The sequence below is a fragment of the Canis lupus genome, chromosome 4 (assembly GCF_003254725.2).
Source record: "Canis lupus dingo isolate Sandy chromosome 4, ASM325472v2, whole genome shotgun sequence".
Taxonomy (NCBI): Eukaryota; Metazoa; Chordata; class Mammalia; order Carnivora; family Canidae; genus Canis; species Canis lupus.
The window spans coordinates 40095810-40118677 of NC_064246.1; the positions used below are offsets into that span (position 1 = coordinate 40095810).

The 22868-nt window shown below is 48.1% G+C and overlaps 1 long non-coding RNA gene across 1 annotated transcript in view; it reads left to right on the forward strand.

The window, feature by feature from the left end:
* Positions 1-22364, forward strand: part of LOC112651158 (uncharacterized) — a 95664-nt gene extending 73300 nt beyond the window's left edge. The window contains exons 6-7 of the long non-coding RNA XR_004815016.2: positions 19310-19487; positions 20405-22364. This is a non-coding gene — a long non-coding RNA (uncharacterized LOC112651158). The remainder of the gene's footprint in view (positions 1-19309; positions 19488-20404) is intronic.
* The last annotated feature ends 504 nt before the right edge of the window (positions 22365-22868 follow it).

Sequence of the window (22868 nt, forward strand, 5' to 3'; positions counted from 1 at the left end):
ACAGAAGTGTTAAAAGAGAATGGCCTTCTTTCCCACCTTCTCCCTGACAGTTTCTAGTCTCTGCTTGCTCTGCCACCACTGGGGGAAATCTGGCTCTTTATAACTCCATCCCACCAGCATTGCTGGGGCACCTGTTCTGTGCCAGGCCTAGTGTCAGACGCCGGGGACCCCAGGGTGAGCAGCCACTCCTGCTGAGCCACCAGTAAGGATTGCCTATTGCACCCCAGCCAGTTCCAGAGAATTGGTCAGTCAAGGTGAGGTGGAAAAAGCTGGGGTCCTGCGCCAGTGGGGGTGGTGACTGGGAGGGAGTCTTCTCCTCCAGCCCCAGAGCTCACGCAGATGAACCCTCTGTGGAAACCCGGAGCACTTTCCAGTTCACAGAGCCATTTCCCTGTCATGGCCTTTTGGCCTGTTTCATGGATGAAGAAACATAAGCTCAGAGGAGGAAAAGCCTTGCAGAGGTCACATAGCTGGACGTGGTGGACTAGGGCCCGTCCTTAAGGCTGTGTCCCTCCATCTCATTGACTCCTCACTCGCAGAAAGAAGAGGCTCCTTCAGTTAAAAGGAAGGAGCCGATGAGAGGAGGCCTGAGTGTCTCCAAGAGCCAACAGTAGCCCCCAGCTTGGGTGCCAGCTCGCTGGCTCTGACCTTGGCCTGGCCGCGTGACATAGAGAACTGCCTCAGGTTCTGTACCTGTAAAAGCAGGTAAATGATACAAACCCTCCCTAAGAGGGTTGTGAGGATAAATGAGCTCACAGGCCTGAGGCATTTACCCCAGGGTCTGGCAATCATTAGCCCTCAAGAAATACATGCCCCAGGTAGCCACAGTCGCAGCTTCTGACTCCTAGGCCTTAAACTCCTCAAAAGCTTCTTTTCACACTCTTCAAGTCTGGAATCTACTTCTGAGAATCTATCCTGAGGATAGAATTCCAGCTAGATAAGGACTAAGCAATAAATGCCCAGAGATGTTAACTACACGCTATGTACACCAGCATAAAGTCACAATCTCCCGCCGTAGTGTAGTGTTTAGTAACTAGGTGTCACTGATGGAACCTTACAGAGCTCCTGGCTGTGATGTTTCCAAGGAATTTATAGAGTCACAGGAGAGAAGGCTGGTGTTTTAACGTTAGGTAAGAAAGGTTGGACACAGAACCGTAAACTCAGAATGATGTCAAGCTTGTAAAAACAAAATAAGCAAACACAAAATGTGTATAGAAACAATATGAAAGGAAATGCATCAAAATATGACCAGCGATTATCTTTGGGTAATAGGAATACGGGTGGTGGTGTTTCCTTTTGTCTCCCTGCTGGCAACTTCTAAATGTTCTCTAACGAGCACATACAAGGCTTCTATAACAGGAGAGGATTCAATAAATTACGTTTCAGGAATAGAGTTTTATCTCGGAGCTGAAACACTGCTTGATCTGTTCTTGGCATGTTGGCACGGATCAGATTATCAATTTTCTAGCAATGAGTTGAACGCTGCAGGAGGGGCGTGTGACAGGTAGCGTTCACTCCATCCATATTCACTAGGCCTTGGTATTGGGTCTGCTTCGGAGTGTGCACAAGGTGTGGGTATAGGGCAGGGCCCAGACACAGGCACAGCTCCGAGTACTTGTGATACCACGCCAGCTGGGGGTACAAAGCAAATGTTCTGGGAACATTGCTGTCTTCATGGGTTTGCCGTATCCAAATGTTGTCTGCACTTCCACTCCCTTCCAGTTTTTAAAAAATGGGTTCACCTAAAAATACTCAGAAAACTATAAAACATTATTGAGAGGAATCCAAGAAGGCTAAACTAAATGAAGGGACATATATTCATGGACAGGACTCAATATGTTACAGAATTCCATTCTCTGCCAACTGATTTATAGATTCAAGGCATACAGCCCAAATCTCAATCTTCACAGGTATATGCACATGTGTGTGTGTGAATATAACTTGGAAAACTGATCGTAAAATCTATGTGCAAACACAAAGGGTGAAGGATAGCTATTTTTTTTTTTTTGAAAAAGAAGAGCAAAGTGGGAGGATTTGCTTCCAGTAACTATTATAAAGCTTGGTAGGCAAGACAATGTGGTATTTTTTTTTTTTTTTTTTGCAAGCATAGTTGAATAGACCAATGGACTTGAAGAGAGATGCCAGGCTTATATGACATTGCCAAGCACTAGGGAAAGGATGATCCTTTCAATGGCTAATGCTGGGTCAAATGGAAATTTATATAGAACAGAAATAAGGGCAGCCCCGTGGCACAGCGGTTTAGCGCTGCCTGCAGCCCAGGGTGTGATCCTGGAGACCCTGGATCGAGTCCCGCGTCTGGCTCTCTGCATGGAGTCTGCTTCTGCCTCTGCCTGTGTCTCTGCCTCTCTCTCTCTCTCTCTCTGTGTCTCTATGAATAAATAAGTTAAAAATCTTTAAAAAAAAGTTAAAAAAAAGAACAGAAATAAATCCTGATTCCTATTTCACACTATTCACAGCATCAATTTGGGGGGAGATTGTAGATCTAAATGTTAAAGGCAAAATGTTAAACTTCTAGAAAGTAACATAAGAGAACGTCTTTATGACCTCAAAGTGGTAGAAAGATTCTTCAACAAGACACACAAAGTGCTGACCATAAAAAAGAATTGATAAAATAATTACATTAAAGGCTTTTTAAAAGACCTAAGCAGACAATAAAAAAGGAAGGTACGGAGGGGGAAAAGATATACCACACACATATACCAGCAAAGGACTTACTTGTTTCCAGAATAAACACAACTACAAATTGATATGAAAAAGACTAACATAGCTCAATATAAAAATGGGAGAGACCAGGCACTTCACGACGAGAATGTTTTGATGACTAATACATATATAAAATGGTACTGAATCTCATCAATAATCAAAGAAATGAGAAATTAAAGTCACAATAAGACAACATGGCACTACAGCCAGATTGGCTAACATTAAAAATTTTGACAGTACCAGGAAAGTAGCAAGGATGTGGAGCAGGCAATGCTGATGGGAATACTGTGTGCTATTGGAAGAGTATTTGGCAGCATCTTTTCAGGTAAACATAGATCTAGTCCCATGATCCAGCCAAACCTCTCTTAGATAAACACCCAAAGAAATACGTATTTACATGAACTTCAAGACTGCGATTGTTCAGAGCAGTTTTCTTCAACACAGTCCGAAAGTGAGAACAACCCAAATGTCCACCAACAGTAGGACGGATCAGAAAATTGAGATATGCTTGGGGCTCCTGGGTGGCTCAGTTGGTTAAGCCTTAGGTTCAGGTCATCCTCCTGGGCTCCTGGGATCTGCTCAGCAGGGAGTCCACTGCTCCCTCTGCCACTCCCCTGGCTCATGTTTTTTTCTCTCTAATAAATAAAATAGATAAAATATTTTTAAAAATTGGGATACACTCATTTTTGGAATGAATATGATGATGAGAATGAACAAAGCAGAGCTGCACAGACCAGCCTGGATGGCTCACCAACATAATGTTCTGTGAAAGAAGCCAGGCACCAGAGAATACCTACTATATGACTCCATTCATATGACATTCCAACACAGGAACACGTAGGTGATAAACCTGTGTAGAAAAGCAAGGAATGACCATCCTAAAATTCAGGGGAGTGGTCACCTTTGAACAGCAGGGAGGGATACCAATTAGGATGGGCCCAGGGCTTCAGAAGGGCTAGAAATGTTCTATTTCTTGATGTGGGTGTTTGCTTTTGGATATACTATTGAACCGCGTATTTTAGTTTTAACGTGAGCTTTAGCCACACACAAGGCTTTCTCTCCCTGTGTTATATTTTACAATAAAAGGGTTGAAAGAAAAGAAAAAAAAAAAAAAGCCTTGCAGGGCACTGAAGGCAATTTGAAAGAGCCTAGCTCCTAAGGGAGTAGCCCTGGGGCAGGGAAGCAAGGTAGTGGTAGTCAGAAACACAGAAGCCACCAAAGCCTCTATTCATCCAGGAGTCACCTGCCTTATCCATCTTAGAATAGAAATAGAATTTAAAACAGAGGGTGCACAGGTACATTAGCACATTTACAAATCGGAAAAATAAAATAAAAATAACTCCTATAATCTTCTGACAAGAAGTCAGGCTGACCCGCCTCACGGTTTGTCTAAGAAGGTTGGCTTCACCATTTGGTTTGCATGATGAAGCTTTTGGGAAAATGAATCAGCAGAATCTACAGCTCCGAGGTTTTGATGAAATTTTATTTAAAGCTCTTGTTCAGTGTACAGCGAGCTAGAAATTACATCCTTTGCAACTGTTTACATTTGCAATAAAAACATTTAGATGCCAATTAAAAATGTTTGTGCCTTGTATGTAGTTTTCAGAATTCTTGTAAAAGCCACGTGAGGGGCACCTGGGTGGCTCAGTGGTTGAGTCTCTGCCTTTGGCTCAGGTCATGGTCCCAGAGTCCTGGGATTGAGTCCCGCTTCGGGCTCCCCGCAGGGAGCCCGCTTCCCCCTCTGCCTGTGTCTCTGCCTCTCGCTGTGTCTCTCATGAATAGATAAATAAAATCTTCAAAAAAATTTTTTTAAAGAGCCACATGAGCCCCAAATTTGAAGACCCCTGGTTTCATAGGTGTTCTGAGTGGACTGGCAGGTAGAGAGAGGCAAGAAGGACCCTCGGGAGGATAAAGAGCTCAGGCAAGGCCTAGAAGCCAATCTACGCTGGGAAGGATGGCGGTGGGGGGGGGTGGTGTGGTGGAGTGGGGGGTTTGCAGGGGTGGCGAGGAGAGTGGGTATCTGGCCTGCTAGGGAGCCCTGAAGAGTTCCCCTGGGGTGGGGGCCGGAAAAGGGAGCAGGAAGAGGCCCAGGGACCGGGGAAATAGAGCCCAGTGGGTCTGGCAGGAAGAAAAGGCAAAGAACTGGGAGCCTTCTGAGGAACAGGTGGTAGAGCAGGTGTAAAAGAAGAAAGCAAAGAAAAGGGGCATCCCCGGCCCCCCATTGTGTGTGGCCACAGCTCCTGAAAGGCAGAACCCCCTCCTCCGGCAGCTGCCTTGAAAAGGTCTCTTGCCCTCCCATCTGCCACCAGCTCCCCTCCCCCACCATTGCCAGAGTCTCGGGGCAGTTGCCTCGTCCTCCCAGCTGGGGGGCAGGGAGGGAGGTGGAAGCCACTCTGCCCCCTAGCCCTCTGCCTGGGATGGAGACTGCTGGGGGCCACCTTATCCTTCACATCTCTCTTCGGAATGTTGTCAATACAAAAGATGGTAGCTATAATAAAGATACAAGTTTTAAAGAGTGCCAAAAGTGGCAGAAAGATTAGAGTGAGACCGCTCTCTCTGTTAGTCTCCACTGTAGGCAGCTTGCTACGTATTCTGGTCATCTTGGTACCTCGTGTCAAATACTCCCCAAAAGAGAATATAGCCAGGACTTCAGAGTCAGCTGGCTTGTGTGTGCATCCTAGATCTGTCACTGCTGTGCGACCTCAGGCAAGTTCTTTACTTCTCTGAGCCTTAGTTCTTTGTCTGCTAAATAGGCCTAGGGATGGTACCAAACTCAGGAGATTGATGAGAGGACTCCGCATGCTCCACAGAATAAATTTGCTTCCCCTGTCCCTCCTCCACCAAAAGTGAAGGTGGCGGGTAGGTCCCCACCTTGGAGAGGAGAGTGGGACACGCTCAGTACTGTCCCCCTGCCTCATTGCCCGCTGACACCCACATACACACTCAGAGGGAGCTGAGGTCCCTGCCCCAAGGAAAGTCCAGTCTGGTGGGCGAGACAGACAGGAAACCAGATGTCTAGTATAATGTCAGGGTGATGCGTGGAGTGAGGGAAAACAAATGAGCAGGCGGTGGGAGTGGCCTCTCCAGCCAGGCCGTCTGGGAAGGCCTCTCTGCGGAGGGGTCTGTAAGGGAGGCAGGAAGGTGGCCAGGGGGACAGGGGGACGGGCAGGGCACACCAGGCAAAGGGACTGCACGGCAGGATCTGGGAGGCAGTTCAGTGTCCTGCCCATGACGAAGGCCTTACCTGAAGAAAGAGGACCCCGGAGGAACAAAAGCAAAGACTCATTCGAGGCTACCTAGTTAAGCAAATGGCTGAGCTGAGAGACCTTGACCCCTGCCTTTCTGACCCCAAAGTTCTTAACCCTGAGGTCTTCATAGCTGAACACCACTGCCTGGTACTCCCCACGGTGACAAAAGGTCAAAGTGCTCCTCTCCCCTCTGGAAGGCTGGGGATGGGATGGGGGAAATTGGTGCAGGAGGACTTTCTGCTCAGCCTGCCCTGGTAGGACCCAGGGAGCCTCCCTGCCTCCAGATTCTGGTCTGTCTAGTCTCTAGCTGCCCCTGAGCTATACCCCACGAGAGGGGCTATAGGACCAGGCATCCCTCTGACACATGCCAGCCACCTTGGGCCACTCCGTCAGAGAGTGGGGTTCCTGCCCAGCCCAGCTGGGGTCCTGGCCCTTCCTAGGACTCAGACAGCTGGGGGCGGGGGGGGTGTGTGAAGCCCTCCCTGGCCTGGGTCTCCTGCCAGCACAGGCCACTCTCTGGCCTCAGGCACCACAGTTGAGGACTTAACCAGGGCCTGAAATAGTCCAAGAGGAGTTGCTGAGTACAAATGAGCAAATGAATGAATGAATGAATGAATGAATGAATGAATGAATGAAAGGGATGCTCAAGCAGACAGGAGAGCACAGGCTACCAGGCTCCAGAAGGAGGTCAGAGGGGGATGCCGTGAAGGGCTGGACTTACCCCTGCCCTTCCAGCTGATGTGCCCTCGGCAAAATGGATCCATTATGGACTCTGCAGTCAGTGAACGCGTCTCCCTCCCTCCCCGTGGTTCAGTTCTGGCTTCTGGCCAAAGGCAATCAGGCCCAGAGAGCTGCCCCCACCCAAACCCCTGCACACAAGAGGGGAGCCCCCCAAGATGAGCAGTTCCTGCTTATAGTATAGATCCTAGCCCCGCGGGCCTGCTTCATCAGCCTTTGAACAGCCCCCGAGAGGGTATCACTGTCTCTGGCTTCCAGGGGCAGGCAGAAGCAGCCACTTGGACCTGGCTCCCAGCGCAAGGTTACACAGGGGCCTGGAACCAGAGTCCTGTCCAGAATTTGGCCTCCAGAGACCCGAGGCATGCACTTGTCCCCTGGGGCAGGGCCTCTGTGACAGGGCTCCTTTCCCAGGCAAAGCTCATCCACGGCCAGGTCTCTGAGAGTCTGCTCTGATCCTCAGTCTGACGTGGGAAAGGCAGTGGGCCGGGGGGTGGGGGTGGGGGGCAATATTTTAGGACCTATCAAATGAAAACAGGCTGAAGATCCCCCTATTTTTAGCAACCAAGCTGCACGTACCTGTTTCCCCCCCACTAGGAACAAAATCTCAGATAAACATCCGTTCACACTAGCCAAATAATTCCTTAAATAAAATAGCTACATTTTGGCATCCCCTGAGCTCGAAATGTATGCTCCTTGGATTTTTAATATCACATGCAGTCTGCATAATTTTAACCCAAGTGCATCAGCTGTTGACTGCCTTATTACATGAGCCACTGTTTGGGGTGTCACGATAACAAGAACAGACTGGCAGGCTCAGTCGGGGGGGGGGGGGGTCCTGGTGCTCAATCCTGGTGGTCTGTGTGAGGGAACTGGGTTCTCCTGATCCTGCTGGCAGGAGCCAGCAATCATAGTGAGGTGTACCGGCCACTGAGCTGGCTTCCCATATCCATTCTGCTCACAGCAGCCAGGGTCCTCACTCTGTGACACGACCCTGGTTGAACCCCTGCAGCGATGGCCCCTCCTGGTGTTCCCTTCAAAATTGGGAACCCCGGGCAGCCCCGGTGGTGCAGCAGTTTAGCACCGCCTGCAGCCCAGGGCATGATCCTGGAGGCCCTGGATTGAGTCTCACGTCGGGCTCTCTGCATGGAGCCTGCTTCTCCCTCTGCCTGTGTCTCTGCTACTCTCTCTCTCTGCATCTCTATGAATGAATGAATAAATAAAATCTTTAAAAAAAATTGGGAACCCCAAGCCCACTCTTTGATGCCTACAAGGCCACCCTGATGTGGCTTTTATGGACCATTCCCATCTACCCTCCCACCAGTCACCTGCGCTTACTATGGTCTCCGCCACGCTAGCCTTCTTCTGTTTGTTTTTGTTTTTAACATTTTATTTATTTATTCATGAAAGCCAGAGAGAGAGAGAGAGACAGAGACAGAGACACAGGCAGAGGGAGAAGCAGGCTCCCCGAAAGGAGCCCGATGCGGGATTCGATCCAAGGATCACACCCTGAGCCAAAGGCAGAGTCTCAACCGCTGAGCCACCCAGGTGTCCCACATTCTTCTGTTTTTTTTTTCTTAAAGATCTTATTTATTTATTCATGAGAGACAGAGAGAGAGAGAGAGAGAGAGGAAGAGACACAGACAGAGGGAGAAGCAGGCTCCATGCAGGGAGCCTGATGTGGGACTTGATCCCGGGTCTCCAGGATCGGGCCCTGGACCGAAGGTGGCCCTAAACCGCTGAGCCACCCAGGCTGCCCAATTCTTCTGTTTTTTTAGGTGCACTGAGCTTCATCTAGCCTCAGGGCCTTTGCACCTTCTGTTCACCCTGCCTGGAATGTTTTTTCCTTTAGGTCTCCTAAGTGGCTCCATGTCATCACTCAGGTCTCAGCTCAAGTGTCATTTCTTTAAAGAGACTCTCGAGATTCTGTTCCTCTAGACTAGTTGAACTTAACTTTCCTGCTCCTCCTCCCTCAGGGGTGGGTTAGCTTAGCATTGTTTTATTTTCTCCAAAGGGTTTCTGAAACTATCATGATAGGATTACCCATTTATTGTCTTCCTTCCCTCTGGAAGGTCTGCAGCATGAGAGCAAGAATCTCATCTCCCTTGTTCATGGCTCTATCTTCAGAGTCTATGTGCACATAATAGGTGCTCAGTAAACATCTGGTAAATGAGTGAATGAATGATATTTCTCACATCAACCCGCAGCAATGCTACTGCTATTCTCCAATTTTCCAAGTGAGGAAGCTGAGACCAGAGAGGTTAAGTGACTTGTCCAAGGTCTCACAACCTGTATGTGGAGAATCCTCCCAGTGGCTCTAGGGTTGGGAGTCCAACACTGAGCCCAGGCTTTCCTTCACTCCTCAGAGGCATGTGGTGAAAGGCTAGGCAAAGCTTGCTTGAATTAACCGGTGCCAGGCCGTCATGCAGAGGACAGGCCTTTGATCACAGCCCATGGGTGACAGGACAAGACCTGCATCTATAAGATGATTGTGTCATTCAGTCTAGCAGCTCTGACAGGCAGCAGTCCTGACCTTGTCATCAAGTCGGGTTATTAAAGAACATTACTGTCACCATAAAGGGCCTTGGGATGAAGGTGAAAGGGGAGGAGCCTTTTTAGAAACTTCGATGCCAACTCCCCAGATCACCAGTTCAGAGAGAAGGGAACTCATGCTTACCAGGCTCCTAGGGTGTGTCAAATGCACACTAGGTGCTTTCCTTACACTCTTGCATCCAATCCCCCCAGTGACATGGGAGGCAGGGGCTATTGCTATATATTATGTCAAACCTAAGAGGCCACCCACCATAAAATGCATTCTGATTTCAGACACACCAAAACGTGAATGGATAGGCCTTGTAGAATTGATGAAACCTGAATTTTCATCTTACAAAGATACTCGAGCTCAGAGAGGAGCAATGGTGATCCGTGATGGTGGCCCTCCAAACTGCCTTGTCTCGTTCCCACCGTTCCTGGGGCTTCCGGCCTGGAGTGACCTTCCCAGTCACCTGCCTCACTTCAACATGGTGAGCCATTGTCCACTGTGGCCCTGCCCAGCCCAGACGCTGAGCCCCACTTCGGTCCTCCCTGGCCTCTGCACTCCGTGGACCAGTCTCTGGTTGGCAGCTTGGCCTGGAAAGGGGGTCAACAGTTCTTTGTGGGCCGTCACTGAGTCTTGTTCCCTTCTGTCTGTCAGCAGCAGCATAGAATCACCATCAGGGACCCTCAGACCTCAATGGGCAAAAGAATCACAAAGGGCAGTGTGTGTCAAATGCAGAGTCCTGTGCCTCGCCCTTAGAATTCCTGATCAGATAGGTCTGGGCAAGACCCCAGAATCTGGGTTTCTACAGCTCCACCCCATGATTCTGTGGTGGGAGACTTTGCAAACCACTGCTCAAAGCTTTCATCTGAGGTCAGCTTGACCAGCAGGATGGTCCCAAGGGAGTCTTGGCCCCGCAAAAGGCGTAATCTGTGCTCTCCTGCTCATACGATGGGAAAGCAATACAATAAACACCTAATGTTTTATCATGATTTATTCGTTTTATTTTATAATACAGTTGTACTATTATTTATTATCGCCCCCAAAGTTTAGTACTATGTTGTATAGCCCCTACCAGGCTGATCCACCTGTTTATTCCCAATTGAATTAAAACTTAACCCTCCTATTCCTTCATCCCTTAGAGTCCTGCGTGTTGCTGGCTGAAAGCCGGCTCCCTGATGCCCCAGCTGTCTCTGGGCATCAGCATAGAGGTGGATAGTGTAGGCGTAGGTGTCCACTGCACGTTCATGAAGGCTTTCTGGAGGTAACACTTTCGTGCAGAGGAGTGGTTCTGGTGGCAGAGCTCAAGGCACTGCAGGGGCCACTGGTGGCAGGTGCTGGGGCTTGTGTCACTTGCTGCCACTTAGGAGGTGGTCTACCAACAATTTATAGAAAAAACAAAGGGCCTGGGCCTACTCTTGAGCTTTCCTAGCTACAGCCTTGCTGGATGTTCTTACAGCTTCTCCAGTATCACTTAGCCAGCACACAAGGCCAGAGTCGTGAGTGGAGAGCCTGGTTGATGAGAGCCCTAGGCCTGGAAGTTAAGCCACTAGTCTGAGGTTAATGGGAAGCCATGGAGGGATTTTGAACAAATGGCAAATCGGTTGGAGTTCAGATGGGATGGAGACATGTGCCCCAGTGAGGAGGCTGTTGCAATATTTCATCCAGCATGTGTAGAGTGCCTTCTGGTGAATAAAGGAGGTCCTCGCCCTCAAGAGCCCACAACCCAGCCACTTATGAACGGGCAGACATGCAGTTTTTCTGGCTCTTCCAGGAAAAACCAGTTTATTTTACAACTGATGGCAAGTCTGAAAGAATCCGCCCACTGGAACATCACTCTTGCTCCCCCTCTTAGAGGTCAATGACCTTGGGCAATTTGATTCTGTGCTTCAAACTTCAATTCCTACCTCTATAAAATGGGCATCAAAATAAAATCTGCCTCGCAGTCTTATTGGAAGCTTCCAAGGAGGAAAGAGGTATGTGGCCATGCCTGGAATGTAAGTGTCCTGTATGGATTAGGGATAGGGAACATGTCAGAGGGCATGCTGGTAGAAAGAAGGGGGGAGCATTTCTATCAAGTCTGTCAATGAGTAGGAGGTGCAGACGGAGCAGGGGGACATTTGAGAAGGAGGTTGATTTTCCTCAAGACAGTACTATGTGGTCATTGCCCCAGTGTCTTCCATTTTCCCAGCCAGCCAGAGATAGCCCTATACGCACTTTCCATCGCACCTAGACTCTCTTCTATGCAAATCTGATCATGTCACACTCCTGCTTTAAGGTAAGTGGTTTCCTATTCTCTTGGGATCCACCCTTGGTTTCTCTCTGTGGTCCATGGAGCTTCTTGTGGCCTGACCTCTGCTGTTCTCTGACTTTATCTCTCCTCTTGGATCCATCCATGGGACCTGCTCCCTCCAGGCACCTGCTCTTTGTCCGTTCTGTTTTCTTTGCTTGGAATGACTTTCATCACTGACCTTTCCCCCAAGTGCATCCCTCAGACCTCAAGGAAGCTTGGCCTTTACCCCTCCTCCATTGCACCTTGCCCTGAGTTCACAGATCCTCTCGTTTTTCCTTTGTGGTACCTCTCACGGATACAAGCGTGCATTTACTCATGAGATGATTTAGTTATTGCCTTTTCCCCTAGTCTGTGAACTCACAGAGGCAGCAGCCACAGCCATCTGCTCACTGTTGCGTTCCTGTCTCCTGGCATGGGGCTAGCACATAGTAGGTGCTCAATCAGTGCTGGCTGGCTGGGTGGACAAAGGAAAGGATGGGCAAAGCACAGAAGTCATTAGGAAAGAAGGACCTACTATGTGTACAGAGCTGAGTCGAGCAGGGAGATCTGGAAGGGTGCAGTGAGGGGGGGCAGAGGCCAACATTGGTTCCTATAACCCCAAGAGGAGGGGACTCTTCCCCATGTCTGAGGCAGAGACGTCTGGACCCACTTGCTTGGCCCACACACAACTTGGTTGTGTGACCTGGGCAAGTCCCCTAGCCTCTCTGGGCCTCAGATCCCTCATCTAGGAAGTATCATACAGCTGCCCTCTGCATTGTTGGAGGTTGAGGGGAGCGATTAGGGACAGAATGTCAGGCCCTGCACCTGGCACACAGTCTGTGCTCAATAAATGTTCATTTCCTTCCTGTTGCAAATATACATGTAGTCCATCAGGAGAACATGCTTCTCACAGGGTTTGTATCTCTCTTCACATTGGCTAGCAGGCTTTAAAAAACAAATTGACACCATATTTTGAAAAACTGTGTACGTGAGAAGAGAAAAGAAAGGGAAGGGAAGACATTTCTTTGTGAATTTGATTTCATGGGAAACAATGTGTGAGGGAGCAAATCCTTGTTTGGGGCCCCGTAGCACTGACTGTGAAGAAGGCATGATGGGAGTGGCCAGTGGACCACGGCCAGCTCCTGCAGCTCGGGGGACAGGGACACAGCCAGCGTCCCACCGTCAGCGTCACCCCTGTGCATTAACTGTGCTCAGTCTCTGTGGAAAAATAGCTCTTTGGTCATAATGGCACCCCACGGAGGATGAGGGAGGGGAGGGGAGGAGACATGTCTGGGGGGGTGAGTGTTGGACGTATGAAGTGTAAACCTCCTCTACCTGAAAGAAGCTGATAGAAAAGCAGGGGAGGGACCCACACACAAAGGAAACAATGAGGGTTTGTTTTTCCACAGCTTGGGTGAGACCGTGAGTCAGCGGGCGGATCAGGAGGGGGGAAGGTTCCAGCTGGAGACACTCAAGGCAGCGCTTGGTTGTCTGAGGGAGACTCCCGGGGCCTGGCCTCAAAGCTGTGTGTCCCTCTGTGCTCCTCCCACGCCCCCAGCACGATTCAGTTCTGCAGGAAGCACTGACCCCCTCCTGCTACACCATTCATGTCAGAGAAAGGGAGCACCTACTTCATGCCCCACCATGTGACATGATAAACACTTGGCTACTCAGTGTCTCATTTAATCCTCACAGCAGCCCTGAGAGGTAGGGAATAGTGTACCTCCTCGCAGAGGAGGACAGGGAGGCTCAGCGAGGTTAAGTTACTTGCCCGAGGCAGCGCAGGAAGTCAGTGTTGGGGGGAGCTCTGGAGGAGCTGTACAAACCTCCTTCAGACGATTTGACAAGATGCAGCAAAAGGCTTCAAAATATGCCTACGTTTGACCCAGTTGCTCCACTCTGGAAACAGGATTATCGTCAAGAGTCTCAACAGCTCAGCTATGTGCAAGTCATTTGCTATAATGGTGACAAACTAGAAGCCATAGTTCAACCAGTGGGGATTTGTTCTGTTTTTTTTTTTTTTATTTTATTTTATTTTTTTATTTTTATTTTTTTTAGGGGCAGAACTTGTTAAACTCTGGCAATAGAATACTATGCAACCATTACAAATAATGGCTGGATGCTGTTTACAGGTGTTAAAATGTTCACAAATGGGGACCCCTGGGTGGCTCAGGGATTGAGCGTCTGCCTTCAGCTCAGGTCATGATCCTGGAGTCCTGAGATCAAGCCTCACATGGGGCTCCCCCAGAAAGAGCCTGCTTCTCCTTTTGCCTATGTCTCTGCCTCTCTCTCTCTCTCTCTGTGTTTCATGAATAGATAAAATCTTTTAAAAAATGTTCACAAATGGCAGAGCCAAGATTTGAACAGTCTATGAAGTTCCCAAATTCCAGTACTAGTTCAACCACTCACCAGCTCGGTGACCTTGGGAAATTGGTTAACTCTCTGGGTCTCTGTGTTTTCATTTTAAAGTGGGGATAAATCGAGAATTCTAGAGCTTTTCTAGGAGTTGTAAGAAGTAGATGAGTTAATATATGTGAGCACGCAGAGTAGCACCTGGCACATAGCAAACAACCTGTGAGTGTTCACTATTATTAGATCTGTGGGCTGGGAAATTTAGAGCCATTATTCCTTCAAATATTCTTCTGTCCTACAGAATTACACATATATTAAGCGGCTTGAAGTTCTTCCACAGCTCACCGATGCTCTATTTTCTTTGTAATCCTCTTCTCTTTGTGTTTCACTTCAGATAGTTTCTATTGTTATGTCTTCACATTTACTAATCTTCTGCCATTAATCCCTCCCCGTGTGGCTTCTTCTACATCCTAGTTGTCATCTCTAGAAATTTGTTTTTCATCATCCAAGTCTCTATTTAACTTTTTAAACATATGGGGTGCAGCTAAAATAACGGTTTTAATGTCTTTGTCACTAATTCTAACATTTGTGTCAGTTCCAGGGCAGCTTTCACTGACTGCTTTTTCTCCTTATTATGGGTTGTATTTTCCTGCCCCTTGGTATGCCTGAAAATTTTTTATTGGATGCCAGAGATTGTAACTTTTACCTTGTCGGGGACTGGATATTTTCATATTCCTGTGTTCTAGGGGGAAATCAAGTTACTTAGAAATAGTTGCAGGGATCCCTGGGTGGCTCAGCGGTTTAGCACCTGCCTTTGGCCCAGGGCGCGATCCTGGAGACCCGGGATCGAATCCCACGTCAGGCTCCCGGTGCATGGAGCCTGCTTTTCCCTCTGCCTGTGTCTCTGCCTCTCTCTCTCTCTCTCTGTGTGTGACTATCATAAATAAATAATAAAAAAAAAATTAAAAAAAAGAAAAAAGAAATAGTTGCATCCTTTTAAGTCTGGCTTTTAAGGTTTGTTAGACTGGACTGGGGAGCAAAGCTTAGGAATTAACTCAATAGGGCTCATTATTCTCCACTACTCAGGTAGTAGGACCCTTCTGGGTGGCCTACCTGATGCTCTGCGAATCGTGAGCTTTCCAGTCTGGCTGGTAAGAAGAGACACTTTTCCTGGCCCTGCACGGGCATCAGGCACTGCTGCATCTAATCCTTCTGAGTGAGTTCTTTCCCTGGCTTGGATAGTTTGCTCACATGTGGGTACTGGTGTATATGTGGCTGAGTACTCAAGGGGTCCCTCTGACTTTCCTGGGGTCTCTCTGTGTGCAGCTCTCTCCAGGCCAATACTCTGGTGGGGAAACTCTAGCCGCATTGACCTCCCTGGACTCTCTATCCGGCTCTTCAGCTCAGAGAAGCCATTGGGGTTTGCCTGGTTCCCTCACTCCTGGCACCCCGTGCCATAGCCTGGGACTCCTTCAAGACAGAAATCTTGGCCAAATTTGTTTCCTGACACTTGGAGATCACCGTTCGTCTGTTGCTTCACGTCCAGTGTCTTAAAAACTGATATTTTGTATGTTGTGTCCGGTTTTTGGTTGTTTCATGCAGGAGGGTAAATCCAGATCCCATTACTTCATTGTGGCCTGAAGCAGTAGTCCTTGCATTAGCTATGGTTAATGGCTGTCATGAATCCTCATGCTCTGGTCCTTTTTCAGGGCCCAAGGTCTTTGGAAAGGCAAGACACAGAGAGCTAAAAAGTGCCTTGCCAAGGTTGCATAGCTAGTAGGTGGTGGAGCCAGGATTAGTTCCGGGCTCAGCTGATCCAGAGTCCCTTCTCTCTGTTCAAACTACTGCCTTTGGGCAGGGCGCTGGCCAGAACCAGCAGTAATGGAGAAGAGGGGAGCAAGGAGAGGGTTTATGCTTCAAGTCCCAAGACTCCTGCTCACCAATGTGGGGCAGGGCTGGGACTGAAGGCCACACTGAGGTAGCACAAGGCCTTTGGGGGTTCTGGAACCCAAGTGAGCTGTCCTGCCTACTTACTCCATCCCCTGGACCCTGGTGATATGGAGGGTCAGGAGTGGGGCCTGTCAGGCCTCAGCAATGGGAGTGGGGCTGCCCTGTGCAGGAAATAGGTGGAGGCAAGAGCAATGGGAGGGGCCCTGGCCCCCACCTCTGGGCCCTGCATGACTGGGGGGTGGGACGAGGGAGAAGGGCCCTGGGCCACCTCATTCTTCTGACTCATTGAAGCATCAGTGAACCTTTCTAAAAGACCATTTCAGGTGCTGTGGTCTTGGTGAGGGTGAGGCCAGAGCTGTTACCCTTCTTCCCCTGAGATGCTACCATATATATATTTTTAAGATTTTATTTATTTATTCATGAGAGACACAGAGAGAGAGGCAGAGACAAAGGCAGAGGGAGAAACAGGCTCCATGCAGGGAGCCTGATGCAGGGCTCGATCCCAGGACCCCAAGATCACGACCTGAGCCAAAGGCAGATGCTCAACCCCTGAGCTACCCAGGCGTCCCGGATGCTACTGTATTTGCCACTGCAGAGAGAACAGAGAAGAGGAAGAAGGGTGAATTTCCAAGATCATCACCTGGCTATGACTCCCAGTAGGAGCCCCTCAAGCCTAGAAGGAAGTTATGTCCTCTGGGCATTAGGGAATCTGCATCTATAGACACCCCTGGGCAAATGACCTCATCTCCCTGGACATCAGTTTCCTCAAATGTTAAATGGGAATAATTCCCAGGACAATTACAAGGATTAGATCTAACAGTTTATGTCAGCTGTCTAACCCGGGTCTGCTCCAAAAGAGGTGCCCAGGACCTATCTGTTGAAAAAATGAAAAATGTATTTGATCATAAAGCTTGTCCTGCCAGTTCACCTCCCCCAGGCTTGCCAATCTCAATTCTTCTCCAAGGGGGCACCTAGGCTTCCTTAAGACTGCTTCTCCCACCCAGTATCTCCCCTTCCAGCCTCACCCCCACCCCCATCCACAGGAGGCTGGGCAGTAAGGCCTCTGATTTTAGATCTGTCCCGAAAGCCCCACAGAGTCAAGAGGCTCCAGCCCGTGTTTGAATTCAGCAGTTCTACAAGCTGCCCCTTGGGACTCTGGGAGCCGGAAAGCCATTTTTTACATCATCGCCATAAAATGTTGTTTTGTTCCAATCGGCGCTACTGATGAAAACTATGATCCTAATTCTTGCGACACTCTTGTTCCTCTCAAAAAAGGACTTAGCATGTGAATCAGGTTGCTATTTTTCTAACTATAATATAGTTATATGCAGAAAACTCAGAAAGGCACGAAGAAAAGAAAAACAAAGATTAGATAGATAGATAGATAGATAGATAGATAGATAGATAGATGATAGATAGAGAAAGAAAGAAAACTTTAAAAACTCCTCCTTAGGCTTCGACAGTCCCTACTCACATTTCAGTGTGTATACATCCAGTCTTTTTGCCCTCTGCAGGAGTTGGGAAGGGGCAGTTATATTTTAATGAAGGTAGTTTTCAAAGGTTTCAGGAAAGCATGCTCAGAATCAAATCTCTACAGTAAAGTGTATCTCCCATCCCTGCCCCAGTCACCCTGTTTGCACTCCCTGGAGGTAACCAGTGCCACATCCTCTTGTAGAGACATCCAGTCTATGCTTGTACAAGTGTGTGTGTGCATGCTTGTGTGAGTGCATGTGTGCGTGTTTGAGGTCAGCATGTACCTACTGTTCTGTAAAAACCTTTTCCACTTAGCACCGTCTGGGATCTGTTCCCCTGTCAGTCAATGCACTACCCCCGCACCCCCACAATGTTCTGTTGCATGGACCACCTTCATTTATCTGACCAATTTCTAATTGTTGGACATTTCAGCTATTACCAATTATAAATTGTCTTGACCATCCAGTGTTGTTACGTGGATAAATGTTCAGTCCTCTGAGAGGGAAAATAGCTCCGATTTGCAGCATTTATCATTCCTGTGGTGTAAATATTCCCACCACGGTTGATTTCAAGCTGCTAAAATAGAACATCACTGAGTGAGCACAGTCCCTGAAAGCTGGTGCGAGCCGGCTCCAGCATACCCCCACCCCCTTACCCGATGACCATGGTACCATGGTGCACATCCCTAATTTTTTCCAAAATGAAATGGCTGCCAAAGCATATGCATAATCATAGCATTTTTAATGAGAACACCAAATTGCCCTCCAGAAAGACACACGGCCTAGGTGTCTCCTTTGGCCTAGGTGATGCCTGTTTATCTCACCCCACCCCTCCAACAATGGCTTTTATCAGGCCTTTTCATCTCGTCCATCTGCTAGATAGAGTACCAGTAGCTCATTGCTATTTTCATTTGCATTGCTTTTGGTGAATAACTTAAAAAAATTTCTGGGATCCCTGGATGGCTCAGCAGTTGAGTGTCTGCCTTTGGCTCAGGGCGTGATCCCGGGGTCTGGGATCGAGCCCCATGTTGGGCTCCCTGCATGGAGCCTGCTTTCTCCCTCTGCCTGTGTCTCTGCCTCCGTGTGTGTGTGTCTCTCATAAGTAAAATCTTTAAAAAAATTTTTTTCTAAGGGGCACTGAAATTTTATTTGGGCAACTGTAAGAACATTTCCTTAAGTTTCTGTGGATTAGAGGTATCCAGAAAACAATTTGGGAATCATGGCTTTGGTGCATTGCTTTGCTAATGGATAAGATCAAATAGGAGATACGCTCACTCACCAAACAGCATCAAAGCTTTTCCCAAAGGCCACCTTGCTGTGCTGCTCCACCCCATCTTGTCCCAATCACCCACTCTCTGTGCCACCACCGCCCTCCTACCTTCCTTTCAGGCAAACATGTCTGGAAATGCCAGAGCATTCACTTAGCCCTGCTATGGAAATTGATGCTAGGTAAGACCTGTGTTTAGAAAGAGTCGAGTTAGGCAGTAGGGAATACCCAAAGTACTCTACAGATAAAGCATAAGGGAGGTGTCCTGCAGGTGGCTATGTGGCCTAGGATAAGTTACTTCATCTTTCTGAGCCTCAGTGCCCTTATCTGCAAAGTCGGGGTGGAGGTGGGGTCATAATAGTATGGCCCATGCAAGATTACAATGAGACTTTTTAAAAAGATTTTATTTATTTATTCATGAGAAATTCAGAGAGAGAGAGAGAGAGAGAGAGAGAGAGATACCGGCAGAGGGAGAATCAGGCTCCCCTCAGGGAGCCTGATGTGGGACTTGATCCCGGACCCCAGGATCTGAAGGCACCTGAGCCACCCAGGTGCCCCTGCATTGAGAATGAAAGGAGCAAATGCATCTTGAGAGTTTAGCACAGGGGCTGGCACACAGTAGGCATGCAACAAATGACAATAATCATCCTCTCTACCTCACCCTCATCATCACATTGTCAAAGTGCTTTGTAAACCATGGGGTTCTACATGAATGTGAAGTGATAACACTATGATCCTTCATGTTTCCTCTAGCTATTCTGCTCTGGACCAAAAAGGTCACCATAGACCTCACCTGTTCATCTCAAAAGCCAGTCTTCCATGAAGTGGGATGGACCCTCTTTGGGTTCTTTGGATTCAACACCTTCACTTGACCAAACAAGACCATTCTTAGAGTGGAGTGGAAGTCTTCTCTAGGAGCTTCCTCCAACAGGTTGGTCCTTTCTGATTTTGCTTGGGTAAGGACAAAAGTGTCTTAATGGGACTCCTGCCTCCTATATCTACCCCCCATCCCCAGCCAATTGTCCTGCCTGAGATAGCCTCATGAGTCTTTTAGGACGCAGCCTTTCACCAGTCCATCCAACCATCCATCCATCCATCCATCCATCCATCCATCCATCCATTTTTCCATCCATCCACCCATCCCATTCATTCAATAAACTGCTTACATCTCTTCTCAGCTATGATGAATAATCACAGAAATCATGTACTTGCCAGGGACTCTAATTCCAAGCAAACTTAAAAAACAAGAAATCCTTACCCTGACCTTCACAATCTGACCCCTGCCCATCTCTGATCACGTTACCGTTCTCCCCTTATCTACTGTGTTCCAGCAACACAGTCAATTTCACTTTCATGCCTACTCTAAGCTATTTTCCCACTCAGGGCCTTCTGTGCTATTACCTCAACATGGAGGGCTTTTATCTCTCTTTGTCTAGCCTGTTTCTTTTCATCGTTAAATTTCCAGATTAAATGCTATTTCCTTCAAGGGGACTTGCATTACCTTACCCCAACTGAAATCATGCCTTCTTCATTATGCTTCCCTCATAGTTTTTTCATAACATGTAAAGATGTGTTTTCTTTGTTTTGTTTGTGTTTTGTTTTATTTTGTTTTGTTTGTGTTTTTTACTCATTTAATGTTTGTCTTTTCTGCAAGATTTTAAGTTTCATGAGAGTGAGGACACTACTTGCTGTGTTCATGGCAGTGAGGCCAGGGCTTAGAATCATGCCTAGCAGCATATATCCTCAAGATGAATTTGAGGAATGAGTGAGGCAATATTTAGCCAAAACTTAGTGAGCAGTATTGAGCTAGGATTCCTTAAAAAACTGATTGTCCACCTTCCTTTCCAGATATTCTCCAATTTACCCTGGAGGCAGCCGGATGGCAGCTGTTGGAATGGAGGCTCATCACTGGAACTTGGGTTGTGGACTTGAGATGTGGATTGACAAAAAAACTTTTCTGTCAATGTGTAGAAAGGAGGGATAAAATGGGAAGCCTCTCCTGTGTCTACTGCAAGAATGTTGGTTATGATAAAGCGTCCATACTTGTGAGAACCCTTGGGAGAGATTCTTATCTTAGAACAGTTACAAGATGAATTAGAGCCAAGGCTCTGAATTTAGATGTTCTGTATTCCAATCCTTCTTCCACCCTCTGTTTAACCACGGGCAAGTTGTGAGCTTTTTCTTCCCCATTAGGGAAGATAATAATAGTTCCTCTCTTGTATAAGAGTATGAGGAGTAGTAAACACCCAATTGATGCAAACTACTATTATAAGTCTCTGGGGCAACTGGTTTGTTCAAATGGCGTGATTGTTATGGTTTATGTCACTGATCAAATTTCCCTTTTCACACTGGCTGCTAGGAAGTTCAACATCAGTCTTGAACCAACCACAGCAAATTTCAAATGTGATTTTTGTGAATGGGTGGTATTTATGGATCCATTTATTATCATTTGTTTCTTGCTCTACTATTTGTGTGTGTAGCTCGATCTAACTTACATGTCCTCGAAGTTGCCTTTTATCTTTCTAGTAAGAGATCTGGTATCTTGGATGAGAAGATTCTGCTCACATGTGGCTATTTCATCTCCTTAGTGAGATGGTGGGTTCCTCAAGAGCAGGGATGGTCTCCGAGGCACTTTTTGACACTCCCCTCCCCCCACAGTTAAGCTGAGTGGATGAGTTGATGAAATGTTAGAAGGCAAAGAACTCAAATATGCTCTCTGCCTTAGCCATAGGAGAGGAAATAGCTGACCCGAGATATCTCTGCTCTCTCAAATGTCTGTAAAACTAAAGGTCAGTGACCAATGTGCCAATTTCCTGTGCTGCTTGGCCACAGACGTGTTAGATCAGAGGGAGACTTTGTGGTGTGAGAGCTGCCTCACTGGCTGCTGGCATGAGGATTCAGACTCCATTTTCTGGAGTAGGAGAGATTGCACTGGCTCCCCCACCAACATCTGTGTCATCCTCTTCTTTTTGGATGCACATAATGCAGATCATGTATTTTATATCTTCTCATGAAAAACTACACATTTGGGCAACTCTGGGCCCCCAGTCCCACATGGCAACCATTGGTGCCCTCTTCCGATGGGCATAAATTCTGGAGTGTTATGCTGATTCCCTGCTGCCGGCTCTACCTCATCCTGCCTGACCCTGGGGGTGACTGAGGCTGAACCCTGGCTGATGGTGATATTTATGATTCTGAGACCCAAGCCTCCTTTCTTGCCTCCCTGGAGGCCCTCTGCTATCTCGTGCAAACTTGGAGGGCCCTCATGCTCTTAGGGACCCTTGGTTTTCCCATTTGTAAGTTGCAGTCCCCTCTGTGGCAACTTCATCCCCCTTGGACGCCCATCCTCACCCCACCCCATTCACCCAAATCTTTCCCATTCTTTAGACTTGAACCATCTCATCCCCTCCGGAAGGGTATGTTCATGTGCCCTCATGTTGTTCTGTAATTATTACCCGTGGTCCTGCCATGTACCCATTGACCTGCACACACCTGGGGCTCAGAACACATTCATGAATGAGTGAGTGGGAGGGTGAACCAATACACAAGCAAGTAGATTCAAGTTGTCTGAACTCACATGGGCCCAAGAAGCACAACCCAAATTTGAAAGCAGGACTCAGAATCCTGTGCTCACCTATAATATCACTCGGCCAGGGTCTGGACCACCCACTGTCCTCCTATCTCTGCAGAGCTAAGCTTTGCCCACAGAGCCACTGTGAGCCTGGCCACCCTCACCAAGCTGACGTCCAGGGGAGGAGGACATCCCAGCACTAAGACCATCACGCAGGGCTCTGCCTCATCGGCCGCCTAGCCTGAGAGGAGCCTCTGCTTCTCCTCTCCCGCAGCCTCTCCCCCCCATCCCGTCCCCTCCCCGCACCCCGCTGCACCCCCCTCACCCAAGCCTCTCTCTTTAATTGCTGTTCTAGGGAGCAGGAAGACTGTCGCATTTGTTGCATCTGTTTCTCTGGAAGACTGGGAAGCCGCATTAAAATATGTGCTCTGTGGGCGTTTGGTAGGCTGGGACCTCTCTAGCAGCTTAATAATTGGGGGAAAGAGCTGAGACAGGAAGAAATGGGAAGGACAGACTGACAGTGAGATAAGGAGACACTCAGAGGGAAATGGAGACACAGAACACAGAGAGTGACAGAGATTCAGAGAGAGAGAGAAACAGAGGTAGAGGGAGAACCTGGAGAGAGACAGGAAGAGGGACAGGGAGGGAAACTGAGTCTGTGGCCATCACCACCTTCTTCTGGTTTTCGGTGTTTCTCTAACTGGCCCTGGGTTTATCCTGGATTTATGAGGGTTTCTCCTG